The 15,473-nt window shown below is 38.5% G+C and overlaps 1 protein-coding gene across 50 annotated transcripts in view; it reads left to right on the top strand.

The window, feature by feature from the left end:
• The window catches only part of MAP4K4 (mitogen-activated protein kinase kinase kinase kinase 4), a 190,947-nt gene that overhangs the window by 761 nt on the left and 174,713 nt on the right, over window positions 1-15,473 (top strand). The gene's annotated exons all lie outside the window — the stretch shown is intronic.

The raw sequence follows: 15,473 nt of genomic DNA, 5'->3' as shown, positions 1-15,473 counted from the left end.
AACAAGAGTTTATATTCAGGCTGGCCTTAAAAGACCTCACTCATTTCCTGGCTTTGAGATAAGGAAATAAGCTACACTCTTAGGCATGCACTTTTCTTCAATAAAATGGGAAAACATTTTTTTTTTTTTTTTTCTATACGGCAACCTTAATTCTTTGGTTTTCTCCAATTCTGGCCCTCTGAGTTTGTGTGTATTAATGAGAATTCAGTATAGGGAGGCCTGGCCTATGATTATCCTGAGCTACTGCCTTGGCCTTCTTGAAAATTGTCATCGTGTTGCCTCGTTTTAATGTTTGCCAAGTGCTGAAGGTGAGGAGTTTGGTGTTACCTGCGACTTTTGAAAAACTCTATCACACATCCTATTGATAGATACATACGTATTTTGGGGAAGCAGGGAGGGGCGTGTGTTTGTGCACTAGGAGCAGGAAAGAATTACAGCGTGAGGATTATAAAATCTGAATTCCAGGAATAACCTGTTTGACAGGTGTGTAATTGAAACAGAGATGAGGGAGAGTGAGGAGTCAAGAGGATGCCCAGATTGCACACCCACCCCAGGCCTGTCTGTCTCTCCCTCTCTCTCTCTCTCTCTTTTTTTTTTTAACACCCTCCCCCCCCCCCCCAACGGTAAATGAAACTAACAAATCTGGAGACGATGAGTCTTCTCTGAGTAGCTGACACCTGATGTGACTAACAGTGCTGTTCATTTTATTCAGTGCACATTCTGGAGCGTCTGAAAGAGCTGTAGGTAATGGAGCCACAGATCTTGAAAATTTGAAACAGAATGTTAAATTTCCCGGGTCCTGATTTATTTCTTCCTATGAAACGTTTTCTATACGTAATTTACACTGGGGGTGTTTTCTAGCTGTTAGAGTGAGTACAAGGTTGGGATAGAAAAAAAAAAATCTTATGAAGCAGGGCTTTGTGGTTCACCCCGAAGAATTGTCATTGTTTCATTAAAAATGGAGGGAGGGGGTTGGAAGCTGACTGTAGACGTTTTCTTAGGCCAAATTAAGTGTGGATCCTATTGTCTCTTTTATGCTTTCTGAATAGGATTTATCTGTTGATTGAACGCCTCTCCCCAGCCCCAACTTCCCCTGGCCTGGCTATGTACTGGGCTCTGTACCGGCCTGCGGTCTGAACTTGAGTCTGTATTCTTAGGTGTTCTCAAGTGAATTAGCATGTGTTTTGTTGGTTAACTGTTGGGGCCGGGGCCAGGTTTTTGAATTTGAAAGGAAGCCCTGTTAACTCAGCCTGCTGGGCTCAACTGAATTTGGAAGACTTTGGAAAATTTTGGAAAAGATTGTGTTGCAACTCACTGAGTGGCCTGGTAACTGGCTCTAAGACGTTCTCCCCAGCCCCAGTGTTTGTTTAAGCCCCAGTCGGTTTTTTTCTAACCCAGTTTTTCTGGCCAAATCTAAGTGGTGAGTGTACTCTTCCAAGTGAGTTAGCCAAAGTTTGGTTTTGACCTGGTTACACAGTAGTTGGATTGTTTGTATCTTCCTCAGTCAGCATGGATGTGAAGGGCAGTGAAGTAAACTAGAAGCCAACAATCCACTTTTAAACCAGAAGAAGAAAGAAAGAATGAAACCTGAATGTGTATTAAGTGGCTTTCAGAGGTGGGTGTTCCTTATTGGTAGTAGTTTGGGCAGGTTCTTGTTTAAGTTTTTTTCCCTCTTCATTTCCTTTGGTTCTATCCTCTCCTTCCCCCAAGCTTTTGAAATAGATTTGCTGAGCAGTGCAGTTGGGAAGCATTTGGGATACTGGCAGTGACACAGCTCTCTGACTACAAAGTCTGTACAGTTGAGAAGAAACTCTCAAATTATGCAGACCTAACAAATTAAGAAGTCTCTGCAAAAGTGGCACACACACAAAATAGTGCCTGAGATTTTGCTCACCAGCAGTTCTATTTTATTCTGGAAAAATTAAAAAATACACAAGGAGAGAGAGTAGATCACCTAATTTAATAGTTACTAGCAGGTGACTAATCTAGTTTCATCTGTGGTCTTTCTCTCTCCATAGTGTTTTAAGGTAAAGCCTAGTTACCATTTCACTAAATGCTTCAGTATGTATCATTTTGTTTTTCAGATAATCAGATAATAATTCAGATAATGCTATTCTCAAACCTAAAAAGTTAATTCCTTAGTATCAAATACTCAGCGTTAAGGTTTTCCTGATTTTTCTTATATGTTTCCTTACTATCACAGCACTTATGAACTGATACTGGGAAGTTCAGTCTTGATAGATGATAGAAATAAGGGAGGCAGTTAATATCTCCATTTTCTTCTCCCTTTCAATGTCTAATTTCTAGAACAATTTACATTATGCAGAGGAGTTTATTTAGGATTTGTTGGCGTGATTTGTATATGGTGGTTTTGGGGTTGGATTATTGACACTTAAGCACTTGTTTATTGTTGCTAAACATCCACTGGTGTGAATCGCATTTGAATTGGGAAAATATTTGTGATAATTTGTTGTTTATAAAGAAGCTTTTTTTTTCCCCTTCACATAACTTCAGGTAAAATATCTTTAAGTTGAACCTTGTAGCTAATTTGTTTAATTGTTATATTTTCTATTTTTTCTGTGAACTTTTTATTTTTTTAGTGACAGTGGCTGCTTATTTTGAGAAGATTGTACTTATGTGAGGTGAATGAGTAAAAAGAGGGAGTTTTCTGGGTTTTGATATGTTTTATGAAAGTGCCTTTTTTTGGGTTAGTACCCCAAATTTGGTGACAATTGATAAATAGTTTGAGTATAGTTCAAGAGTATATAACTATCTTAAAAGATTTGAAACACAGAATATATTCTATTTAGAGAAATTTAGTTTTTGCATTAGGTTTCTGAGGGATCACCATGAAGGCTATTCATAAATTAAAACCTAAGAAAAACATTGTGAATTTCAGCTTACGGGGTTTCATTCAGAATAACATTTATTTATAAAAGGAGCGTTTATAAGATGATCTTGTGCATGTTGAGTAAATCTAGTGAATTTTAGTTATTTTCATCAAAGAGGGACAGTGTGAAAAAGCAAAACCAGAACAAATGCTTGTTTTTGTGTTATATTGGGTTTTATTATTTTTAATATTTATTTGACAATTTTTGTTTTTCCCTTGGGGTTACTGTTACCTTATTATTTTGTATTTGGTGAGCATACAGTGACTAGTATTCCAAATGTCTTGACTAGGAGAAGGAAAATCCTGCTTTTGGAAAGGTACTGTAGGTAGTGAGAGGGGAGGTTAGGGAGTTTAGAATCCAGCGGGTGCAATGTCTGGGGTTGGGGCTTGCTCACAGAAAGGATGGCAGCCTTTCTGGAGATTTGAACATCTTGACCCTGTCTGAACCTGTTCTTGGAGGAAAGGTAGGCTGTAGACCTTGAGTACTCTGGGTCCAAAGACGGCAAGCAGAAGCAACACAGAGTTTGCCACCTGTTAGGGCGTGGTGCTAATGCTGTCCCCCTCATATACTGAAGAAAAGGGGAATGGGGGTGTGTGACAGAAGGGCTGAGGGTGACTTTGAGGTTTAGGGAGTAGTGGCATCTTGGGGGGAGAGATTATATGCTTGCCAGTTAAGGAGGGATGTCATTCTTTGAGCATTGAGGGGTCATTGAAAATTTTGTTGGGATTGGGGAACCCTTGGGAGTAAGTAGGAAACCTGATCAGATGATGTTTGGGAAAGGAGCAGGTAAGATGGTTGTCCTCAGACAGTGGTCCAGAAGACGGGAGGTAAAGGCCAAAACGGTAGTAGCAGTGGTGGTAGAGGGGAAGGGTTTGGGGCTGAATTCTTGGCCATTCTTCCTCGCTGAGGTCAACCTGCTAAATTCAGTCATTATCTGCAGGCTTTGGTCGTGTCCCTTCAAATGGGGACACTGTTTGCCCACTGGATTAGGAGGAGCCTTGGGATCTGTGAAAGTGCTAAAATTACTTTCAATTGCTCAGCAGTAGAGTGCTGTAGAAATCGTGTGGCTTTTAAAAATCATTAGTCTAACATTTTGGAGCAAACAAACTTGTGGGAGAGGGTTCTCTAAATGTTATCCCTTACGTGTAGCATCTCTTGTTCTTAACTGGAGGTAAAGGCATCCAGTGGGGCAAAATGAATTTTGAGGAACTAAACGTTTCCATTGTAAGAAGGTTTCAGCTGCCGCCAAGTGGCATGTACAGACTTGTTCTGAGACTTAGAGCTGTGAACGCTGGAAGAATTCTGGACTTGGGTAAGGTGGGAGGAAGCCAACCCTGTTGAACATGTATTGGTGTGTAGCTCTCCTAAAAATATCAACCCCAGATTTCCAAAAACTTTTTCAATTAAACAAAATCATAAAAATAAAAAGACTTATAGAAAATCCAACCACCACATAAAATCCTACTCATGGTAGTCTTAAAATTTCTTATTGCTTGAAACTTTATAATGTTCATTTGCATAGCTGTAATCTTGTATTTTTGCCTTTTTCTCTTAACCAATTTTGGTTATGTATATATTTCTATGTATTGAGATAATCCAAAAATATTATCTGGGGGCACTTTTGGTGCAGTGTGTGTGTTTGTTGGTTTTGCAGACTGATACTAGCAGGGCAAAGACTTTGAAGTAATACATCCTACTTTTGAAATAATGCATCTCTGAACAGGTGTGCTAAGCCAAGGAATAAGCATCTAAGGAGTTTCATTCCCAGGGAACTAAAAATATTTAAACTAGAGATGGATGCTTTGACACATGAATTTTATACATAGTCTTTTATTTTGTTTCTTTGCTGGATTAGTAAATACTTGGTCATCTGGTTGTGAACAGCTGCTTAAGCCGAGAGATTGCCTACTCTTAGGGCATCAGATACTTTCTACTTCTTGCGTTGTATTAAATTTATGATGCCTGTGCTTCCTATCATTAGTATCAGTGCTTTCATTTTTCTGTATTCCATTCATTTTTTAAAAATTGGTAGACAGCAAAAGAATATTTAAATAACTGTACAAGTGTACTGCTTTCAGACCCAGCTTGTCCAGACACTGACTCAGAACTGTTGACCAGAGGGCAGCACTAATGTGTATAATAATGTAATAATCTGGAAGGCTCACTCCCCATCTTCTATATGGGTCTGTCATGAACATTATACAAAAATGTAGACCATAGGACAGTTGACTGTATTCGAGTCAAGGGCTTATTCCAAGTAAGTTCTTGAAATCAAACAGTACTTATTAACAGTTTGTGATAATTTTAAGGGTTGAAACAATTGTTGGTTACCATCTTACCTTTTAAAAACAGTGCTTTAAAAACTTTCACAGATAGTGATTGCATATCATTTTACTAACTGCTTGCAAGTAGATTGCTTTTGAATATTTACTACAAACAGACTTTTCATGAATTCAGGTTGGTCTTTTATAATACTAGTCTGCATTACCAGTGTTAAAGTATTAACATATATTATCTAATTTGGGATCAATTACTTTATGATCAGGGACTAGAGATTTCCAAGTACTTATTTAGCTTTTGGAAGATTTGGTTGGTATTTTGCTCTTACAACATGATAACAGCACAGTTGAATCAGGATATTTTGAACACATGAAGGGATGGCTAGGAGGAGAATGGAGAAAGCCAGGTGATGTATTCCCAGTGACCAATGTGGCAGCCATATGTTCTCAGGTTTAATAGTGTTACATGACTGTTCAGTGGACAAAATACAATATTCTGTTAGGCTGATTGAGTAATAAAAGTTCGCTGGCATTATTCAGAAGAGAAGTAATGTGATGGGAGGCAGTTTTTTCTATAAGAATTTCACAAGCAAGAGTAAGTTTTAGGACTTTCCAAGTGTTTAAAATTGGGATATTAGAAATCCTGATATCTGTGTAGCATTATGAGGAACTTAAGAACTAAGTTGAGGAGATGAGATACAAAATGTTGAACCATACAGGGCTGGTTTCATGCCACTCCCATTTCTTGCTGTGCTCTTATCCCAGCTGGGCCCTGGGCACTGTTGTGCATGTTGGGTATACACATAGTGGTGAAGGAAGCAGGCAGTTTATTTATCCTCAAGAAATTCAGGAAGGACAGGGGAATGGACACAAAATGCCAAGTATGTAACATCCGCTGTAAATCCTGTAATGTGTCTGTCTCCCTAGGTCCTCCGGCCAGCATACTTGCATTCAGACACAGCACATGCGCTGGCGCATGGAACTGGCTCAGACTTGGAGTGCGCTTTTTCAGCCTCAGAAAGGCTTCTTTGTACTGTAAGATACAGTACAAACAAATGACTAGAAAAGTGAAATGAAAAAATAGATATACAAACTACCAGCCTAAGTGTTCTTATTAGAATCAAAAGATACAATGTCAAATTGCAATAAGAGTTTTTACAGTTATTCTGTTTTTGAAATTATCAAGCTTTGTACCCTAGTCAGTAGACCACACTTTGAGGAACACTGAACTGGCAGGATTGATTCTGCACGGAGACGGGAGTGGGGGGTGGGGGGGGGGCTCTTCATGAGCTCTTGGGTTGATTTGTTGCATCAGCAAGCTGGAGAATTGGGGCCATTGTCCAAGCCTAGCAGGTGTTCTCCCACCCTTGAGAAGTAGGGAACCCAGGGCACATGCTGCCCACAGCTTTGTGCATAATTTGCCTTTGAGCCCTGGGGCATCATTCTAACTATCTCAAATAGGGCCCAATGCTGACAAATTATCCTGTTACGTTAAAATAATTGAAAAAAAACCACACCTGTACTTTATGACTTAAAAACTTTATTTTCATTTTATGATAAGTAGGGCCTTACAAAACCTATCAAAAGTTATGAATGCACATGGTTGCAACCAAGTGATCTAAAGTTCTCATATCAGATCATGGAGTATTCCTGTTCCCAAGAGGCATGCATCTATTTTCAGCCTTTAGTTGCTACTGCTGAATTTTACTGCTGTATTTCTAAATGATATGCTTATGTGGCTATTTCTTGATTTATCAGTTTTATGCATTTCTTGACTTCTTGTAATAGTAGTTACAGTTGTTGAACTACAGTTTTGAACTTCAATAGTAGTTGAAGATTAGCTCTTAAAACTCATCCCCTCCCTTAAATGAGTGTGTATATCATAATTTTGGGTTAAGATGATAATTGTTTATGTTATTATGAGTATGTAAATACCATTTATCTCTGAGCCATCATCTAATAGGATTACATATCCTTTTTTAACATCCCTTCCCCCTTGCATTGGCATATGTTTTCTTTTGCTTAGTTTTCTATGTACCTGTGGTTACTTTCCCCTGCAAATGCCCTAAAAGATCAGATGCGCAGCAGAGTTACGCCTTTATCAACAATTTTTCCAAATGCTTGAATACCTCAGATAATTTATTGTTCCAGATAACCTGTTGAATCCCCCTCCCGGGGAGGTACCTCACAGCTGGCCAGGCATGGTTGCCCCTTAGACCTGGTACATAACTGTTCTCTTGTATCATTTCTGTTTCCTGGATACAATAGTCTTCCTCTTGGGTTTGCTATCTAATTTCCCTGAAGCACATCCTCCAGTAGCTTTATAAGAAAATGTGCATGGCATATAAAAGTTTTAAGTTCTTGCTTGGATGGCTGAAAATGTATTTATTTTTCTTTAACATTGGATTAAAAAACAATTTTTTTAATGTTTATTTTAGAGAGAGAGAGAGCGCGCAGGTGCGCACTGAAGCACGTGCACGGTAGCCGGGAAGGGGCACAGAGGCAGACAAGAGAATCTGAAGTAGGCTCCACCCTAACAGTGCAAAGCCCAACATGGGGCTAGAACTCACAAACTGTGAAATCATGACCTGAGCCAGAGTCCGACACTCAACCAACTCAGCCACCAAGGCACTCCTTTTACATTGGATTTTTATGTTATCTGGTAGAAAATATTCTGGGTTGAATACCCAGTTTTCCCTTGGAATTTTGAAGACATTTCTTTTTTGAGTGTGACCTGTTTTAAATTTCTTCTGAGAAGCTTTGGGGATACTCTATTTATTCCTGGAGTTCTTAGGTTTTATGAGTGTCTTTCATTGTCATTCACTGATCTGCAAACTTAGTTAATTCTTTTTCTTTTTACCTGGAGATGTCCTTTTTTTTCCCTGGGAAATACTTTTGTTCTCACCTCCAAGGAACGTCTCTGCTTTCTCTTTCTGGAAGTTCTTTTTTTTTTTTTTTTTTTCTGTGTTTAAGTACCAGAGCAGTGCCAGGCACAGCCCAGGTGCTTTCTTTATTTTTTAAAGCTTATTTATTTTGAGACAACGAGAGAGAGAAAATGTGTGCACACTTGTGAGGAAGAGAGGTAGAGAGAGGGAGAGAGAGGGAGACACCCAAGCAGGCTCTGTCAGTGTGGAGCCTGATGCAGGGCTCTAAACCAAAAACCGTGAAATCATGACCTGAGCTAAAATCAAGCCATCCAGGTGCCCCTCTCTCTGGAAGTTCTATTAGTCATCTCTTCAATTTATTTTATCTTTTACTTTTTTCTTTTTTGTCTTTTTGCTCTGTTATTATGTGTTTGACTTTACATTTCAGTATATCTATTGAATTTTTAGCTTTATTGTATTTTTAATTTATATGAGCAGCTCTCTTTCATATTTTTTGTTTTTGGCTGCATCTATTCTCTTGTGGATATATCTCCTCTATCTGAGGATATTGAGTATAGAATTTTTTTGCTAGGTTGATTTTGTTGTTTTCTTGTCCTTCTGCATTTATTTTCCTGTTTTTTTTTTCCAGATTTTATTTTTTCCATTTGTTTATTTTGGTCTCTGTGTTTAATGCTAAAGATTTTTCTTAAATGCCCAGGTATTTCGTAACTCTGCTCATATTTTTTTTTTAAATTTTTTTTTCAACATTTATTTATTTTTGGGACAGAGAGAGACAGAGCATGAACGGGGGAGGGGCAGAGAGAGAGGGAGACACAGAATCGGAAACAGGCTCCAGGCTCCGAGCCATCAGCTCAGAGCCTGACGCGGGGCTCGAACTCCCGGACCGCGAGATCGTGACCTGGCTGAAGTCGGATGCTCAACCGACTGTGCCACCCAGGCGCCCCAACTCTGCTCATATTTAAGAGTAAGGCACTAGAAGTGAAATTGGAGGCTCAGTGTGTATGGGCAGGAAGCTGTTTGGTGATATTTCAATGTAAGCAGGATCAGTATGTTCTCATGGATGGGGAAACCCACTTCTCAATACCAGTAGATCTTTTCCTTGGAGTCACTTTTTCTCTAAGAACACTCAGAGGCCTTTCTTGCCTATGGGCTGTCTGTCTGTTTATTGGAGTTCTGGGGTTCAGGGTGGAAGAATAAGGCTGGAGCTCTGCAGTCTACTATCTTAACTTTTCAACCCTGTGTTGCAGTACTTTGTCTCATGTCCTCTCATCTGGAGCATTTCTCCTTCAGTTTCTTTAGAGTTTAATCTTTGGTTTCTTATGGGTATGGTGTGATGTGAAATAGCCACCAGACTGTGAGACAGAGGAAGAGGTTCTGGGGCATTCAGTGACTAAATACTAGCGCTCTTGCTTTTAGCCATATATTTTGTCGTGTCAGTTGCTTCCAGATAATGATCTTCTTAGGGTTCTGTGGGGCTTATTACCTCACTTGGTGTCCTTCTCAGCAGGTACTTAAGTTGTAATGTTTTCCTCTTTAGTAAATGAATTGCTGCCCCATCCGTTTTTTTGCTGTCAAAACCTGATAGAAATGATTTCTGCTGTCATCCCTTCCCCTTTATCTCTTAATTCTTCTGTTTACCTTAAGATCATTTTCATGGAATTAACGTGCATGACTCATGTGATCAGTCCACCAGACTGGAAGTTAACTAGAAGTTGTATCTGATTTTAAACTTATCTTTGATTTTAAACTTATGATTTTACTCAGGCGTTTGCTTCTTTTCGTCCAGAGCAATAACACAAACACAACAGCAACAATATTGAAAACATTGCCTGAGTGCATGACCTCTGGGCTGATACTTAATTTGGGAGATACAAGCCCAGGGAGATGAGGAAAGCAAGGCAAGGTGCAGAGCAGGGTGATGTTATGTATCACACGTTTTGCTGCTGCTCTGAGTAAGCTTTGAAGAAGAGAGATTTTTTTTCTTGAAGAAGAGAAGTTTGTTTGGGTTTTCCTGACCCCTTTCTTGAGGTGTATTTTATGTCGTGAAATGTACCCATTGTAAGTTTACATTTCAATGATTTTTATTTTTATTTTTTAAAATTTTTATTTTTGAGAGAGAGAGAGAGAGAGCGTGCACACACGTGTGTGAGCTGAGAAGGGTCAGAGAGAGAGGGAGACAGAGGATCCAAAGTGGGCTCTGAGCTAATAGCAGAGAGCCCACTGTGGAGGTCGAACTCCCAATCCATGAGATCATGACCTGAGCTGAAGTCAGATGCTTAACTGACTGACCCACCCAGGCATCCCTACATTTCATTGATTTTTAATAAATTTGCTGAGTGGTGCAACCATCATCACAGGTCAGTATTAGGATATTTTCATACCCTAGCAGGATCCCTTATAAGTATTTACAGTTAATCCCTATTTCAGCCCAGAACCCCGGACAACTACTAGTCTATTTTATGTCTCTATATATTTGCCTTTTTTGAGCATTTCTTACACTACATGAAATCATACAGTGTGTAGTCTCTTGCATCTATTTTCTTTCTTTTTTAATTTTTAATGTTTATTATTTTTGAGAGAGAGAGAGAGAGAGAGAGATGGAATGTGAGTGGGGAGGAGCAAAGAGAGGGGGAGACACAGAATCCGAAGCAGGTTCCAGGCTCTGAGCTGTCAGCACAGAGCCCAATGTGGGGCTCAAACTCACCAACCGGGAGATCATGACTTGAGCCAAAGTCAGAGGCTTAACTGACAGAACCACCCAGGCAAGCCTCTTGCATCTGTTTTCTTATACTTTGCACAATGTTTCTGAGGTTCATCCACACTGCTAAGTATGGTAGTTTGTTCCTTTTTATTGCTGAATAGTTTTCCAGTGTATGGATAATGCTGTGTTTTGTCTATTCACTAGTTGATGGAACTTGTTGTGGTTTTTAGTTTCTGGCTGTTGTGAGTAATGCATTCAGCAGGTGTTTTGGCCTGACACCCTGGGCTTGTTCAGAAGAGCTGTGCAATTGGACTGTATCTTGGAACCTTATGTAGAATGGAGTGGGGATTTATCTGCCTGGCTCTTCCTATTTGTCAGCAGTATAACCAAACACCTCCCAGTTCTGATCACCCTGCGTGCCTGTCTGCTTCCCTGAAGCCTGTACCTTCCCCACTCTCATTATTTGTCATCCTTGGGTTTAAGTCATTTCTTTAAACATGAGTACAGTTTCTTATCTCTGTAAAGACAAACTGTTCACTATCAGTGATGTCATTGGTAATAAGAACCAGGCTAAACCAGTTTTTCTTTCTCACTGTTTTTTGGGGGGATTCCAATGTGCAGTAGCCAGCCCATTTGCCATGTGATGCTAAATACAGGAGTGTTCTTTCATCCTTGGCAGAAGCTATTGACTCACCAGGATTTAAAAAAAGCAAAACAATCTATAATCTTTGGCCAAAGGATGTATAGCAAGTTAAATATAAATGATTTGTTATGTCATATTGGGGAATATGATTATTCATTTGATTTGCTTCAAGTATACCTTTTAGAGTATTTTTCTCACCTTTTATTCTTCTAAGTACTTCTATGATGTGTTTTTTAAAGGAACTTACTGCATTAAAATCAGATCTAATTAAATTTAATTATGTATACTTTTTGGAAATTCTTGTGCTTAGAACTTTCATTCTTATCTGCTAATGATAGTAACAGAATACTGTTGACTGTCAGATCCTTTCTCCATTAGTTTTTCTGAGACCTTCTGTATGTAATTGTGTAGTTTTAGGATTATTCTGGTTTGAGCTCTCAGGTCAAAGACTGAATATTACCTGAGTCAGGGCTGTACATCCAAGGGACATACAATTTATTAGGGATCCTAGGTTAGGCACTCAGTATTGCCTGAGGTTGAGGATAGGATGTGCATTCAAGTGACGCACAGTTCATTGGATGTATTCATTCACCTGCTGGGGCATGCCTTAATTCCAGGGCCTTTCCTCTTTGAACTCACATATTAGAGCATTTATGTTCTATGTACATACGGTCTTTTATCCATTCTTGTTGCTTCTTCCCTTAATTCCCAGACAAAACTTGTGGATGTTCAACTTTTTTTACTCTTCAGTGTTTGGAGGGCTCAGTATCTGTTTTGTGTTTCATTGCTTATAGATAATTTTTAGCCTGTTCTGCTAGGCGTGATTTCTTTCAATAATTTATTACTCAGGTATTTAACGTGTATATGGTATGTGCCAGGCACCATGGGAGGCTCGCATGTCACTGGTGACCGTGAACAAGGAGAGAAGTCAATCAGCTTGTGTTCTTGTGGAGCACATAGCAAGCAGTTTTAAGAGGATGATATTACAGATGGGGAAGAGCAGGGCTCAGGGCAGTGTATAGCTAAGCTGGATCTGATAAAGTAAATACAGTGAAACTTTTATATACATTGAAACTTCATGATTTAAATTCAGATTCTCTGGGTGAGGCAGAGATGGGTGAGGAGCAAACAGTGGGCTTGTTTTGCCATGGAGCTGATGACTCATCATCCTGGTTAATAGAACTTCGAATAAAGATAGGAAGGGGTGTGTTCCATTGATTATGGTAGTTGCTCTCCCTTTTAGTTTGCCTTGAGCCATCTGTCTCTTGGGAGGCCTTGCATCCTACATCTGTTGCTGCTTTGGTGTTCATTATTGTTTTGCATCTCTTGTAACATTTTGGAGTTAGCTTATCCATTTAGCACTCTCAGCATCCCCATAAGGTAGGGTAGGGAAGGAGCTCCCATCAGACCTCTCAGAGTGTCCTTTGAGCAGCATGTGGAATAATATCTAGAATATTTGGGGAATGGATGGCCCAAAGTGGGTTACATTGTGCCCTACACTACACACATAGGAGAGACTACTTTATTCAGCTGCTGGTCCCCTTAATCTTAGGGCTGGAAGTAACCTCTGTAAAATAGGAACAGTCGTGTGCAGCTTTGTGCTATTCAAATAGTTTTTAGTAAGTTTCTAGAGTTAAGGTTATACAAGGAAGTGATTTAAAAGATGAAGTTTTGCATTTCTTTTCAGGTCTTATGTATTTACTTTTTGATAATATAGACAAAGGTATTTTCTTTTCCTGAGCCTACCGAGTAAAATGGTTTTGTGGGCTTGTTTGAAAACAATTTAACATCAAGTGAAATATTTCTAACCTTTCTATAATTATACTGGAAAAAAGTCCTTTTTAATTACTTATGCTAACCATCAAGGTATAAAATTCTTTTTATTTTATTTAAGCAAGGCCTCTGTCATTCATCAACCCCAAGATTTAATTAGACATTTTACTAGTTTGCTATTCAATTAGCTGAAAATATTTATTTTGTTTTTTACTTACGTGAAAAATAATTTAAAATGCTAAATTGTACATGTAATTTATTTATTTTTCTTGACCTTTATTCTGTTTCATTTTTTTCTGTCTCGTACCGAGGACTTGGTCTTATTGGTAGATTGTCTTTTTCCCCTTTTTGCTTCTTTTCTTTTGTACTAATTGAGTGTTTTTATGATTCCATTTTCTGGTTTATTACCTATAACTTCTACTTGTATTGTTTTATAGGTTGCTTTAGGGTTTATAGTACACAGTTTTAACCTATCATACTTTACCTTCAAATGATATAAACTTCATGTGTAATAAAAAAAAAAACAAACAAACATTACAGTAGTATCACTTTCATTTCTCCTCCCTGGCCTCACGGTATTGTTATTATACATTTTACTTTTACATATGTTATAAATCTTAAATTTACATATGTTATAAATCTTAAAACATATCTGTTATTTTTAAACAGTCAACTATCTTTTAAAAAGATAAATAGTAAGAAAAAAATACCTTATACATGTACCCATGTGGTTAGCATTTCTGGTGCTCTTCATTCCTTGTGGAGATCCGTATTCTCTCTGGTACCATTTTCCTTCTGCCTCAAGGACTTTACCTTTTTTTGTTGTTGTTGTTCTACAGATCTGTTAATTCTTTCAGGTTTGTATGTCTGAAAACTTTTTGAGCCTTCATTTTTGGAAGATATTTTTGCTCTGTATAGAATTCTAGGTTGCTGGTTTTTTTCTTTTCAGTATTTTAGAGATGTTCCTCCACTGTCATCTTACTTGCATTATTTTTATTGAGAAAGCTGTCTTTATTATGTTCCTTTGTATTTATATGTGTCATTTCTTCCCTGCCTTTTAAGATTTTCCTTACCCTTGGTTTTGAGCAGTTTGATTATGATGTGTCTTGATGGACTTTTCTTCATGTTTCTTGTGGTTGCTGTTTGTGAGCTTCTTGGATCAGTGAGTTTGGAGATTTCATCAAATTTGAAGAATCTTTGGCTAGTATTTCTTCAGTGGTTTCTTCAGTGTGCTTCCTTTTGGCTGGTTTCTTTTGCTGTGCCATTAACTTTTCTTCACTGTTGATCCTGCTGTTAATTCCATCCAGTCTATTTTTTATCTCAGACATCGTATTTTTTTTCATCTTTAGAAGATTTGGGTCTTGTAAAAATATTTTCTAGGTCTCTACTTGACTTTTTGAAAACATGGAATATAGTTATAATACCTATTTTAATGTCCTTGTCTGTAATTCTAATATCTGTGTCAGTCTTGGGTTAGTTTAAATAGATTTTTCTCATTTTGGTTATGTGCTGCTGTCTGGTAATCTTTGAGTGGATGCCAGACATTATGCATTTTACCTTGTTGGGTGCTGGTATTTTTTTATTCTTATAAAATATCCTTGAGGTTTGTCCTAGGGGTGCATTTAAATTACTTGGAAATAATTTGGACCTTTTGTGTCTTGTTTTTATGGTTTTTGTTAAGGAGTTCTGGAGCAGTGGTTGGTCTCATGCTAATTAACCCCCACTGCTCAGGCAAGACCTTTCTGATACTCTGCTTAGTTCCCCATGATTTATGAGTTTTTCCATTTGTTTGGCGGAACAGATACTTTTCCCATCCCTGTGTGAGCACTTTCACTGTTCTTTCTAATCCTTTTGAATAGTTTTTTTTCTCCCAGCCTTGGGTAGTTTTCTTAAGATTAGCATGAGTTGTTCATTACTTGGCTGAGTATGTAGGGATCTCTCTACAGAGATTGGGAGTTTTTCTCTTTCATTTGTGCAGCTCTCCTCTCCAGTACTCTTCACCTGGAACTCTAACATCCCTTAGTCTGCCTGGACTCTAAGCTCCTTCTCCTCAACTAAGGGAGTTTGCTAGGCTCTGCTTGAGTTTCCTCTTCATGTGCCGTGCCCAAAAAGTTTGTAAAGGGAGTAAGTGCAGGCAGTTGTCTGGCTCACCAAATTTGTTTCCTATCTCTCAGGGATCACTGTCTTTCATTGCCTCATGTCTAGTTTCTTAAAAACTAAAATTTTCATTAATTTTGTACAAGTTTGTTTGGGTTGTTTTAAATAGAAAGGTAAATTCATCCTCTGTTAACTCCATCTTGG

Source organism: Felis catus, chromosome A3 (genome assembly GCF_018350175.1).
Source record: "Felis catus isolate Fca126 chromosome A3, F.catus_Fca126_mat1.0, whole genome shotgun sequence".
In the NCBI taxonomy this organism is placed as follows: Eukaryota; Metazoa; Chordata; class Mammalia; order Carnivora; family Felidae; genus Felis; species Felis catus.
Note: the sequence above shows the minus strand (reverse complement) of the source record. Positions and strands in the feature narration are given on the sequence as shown.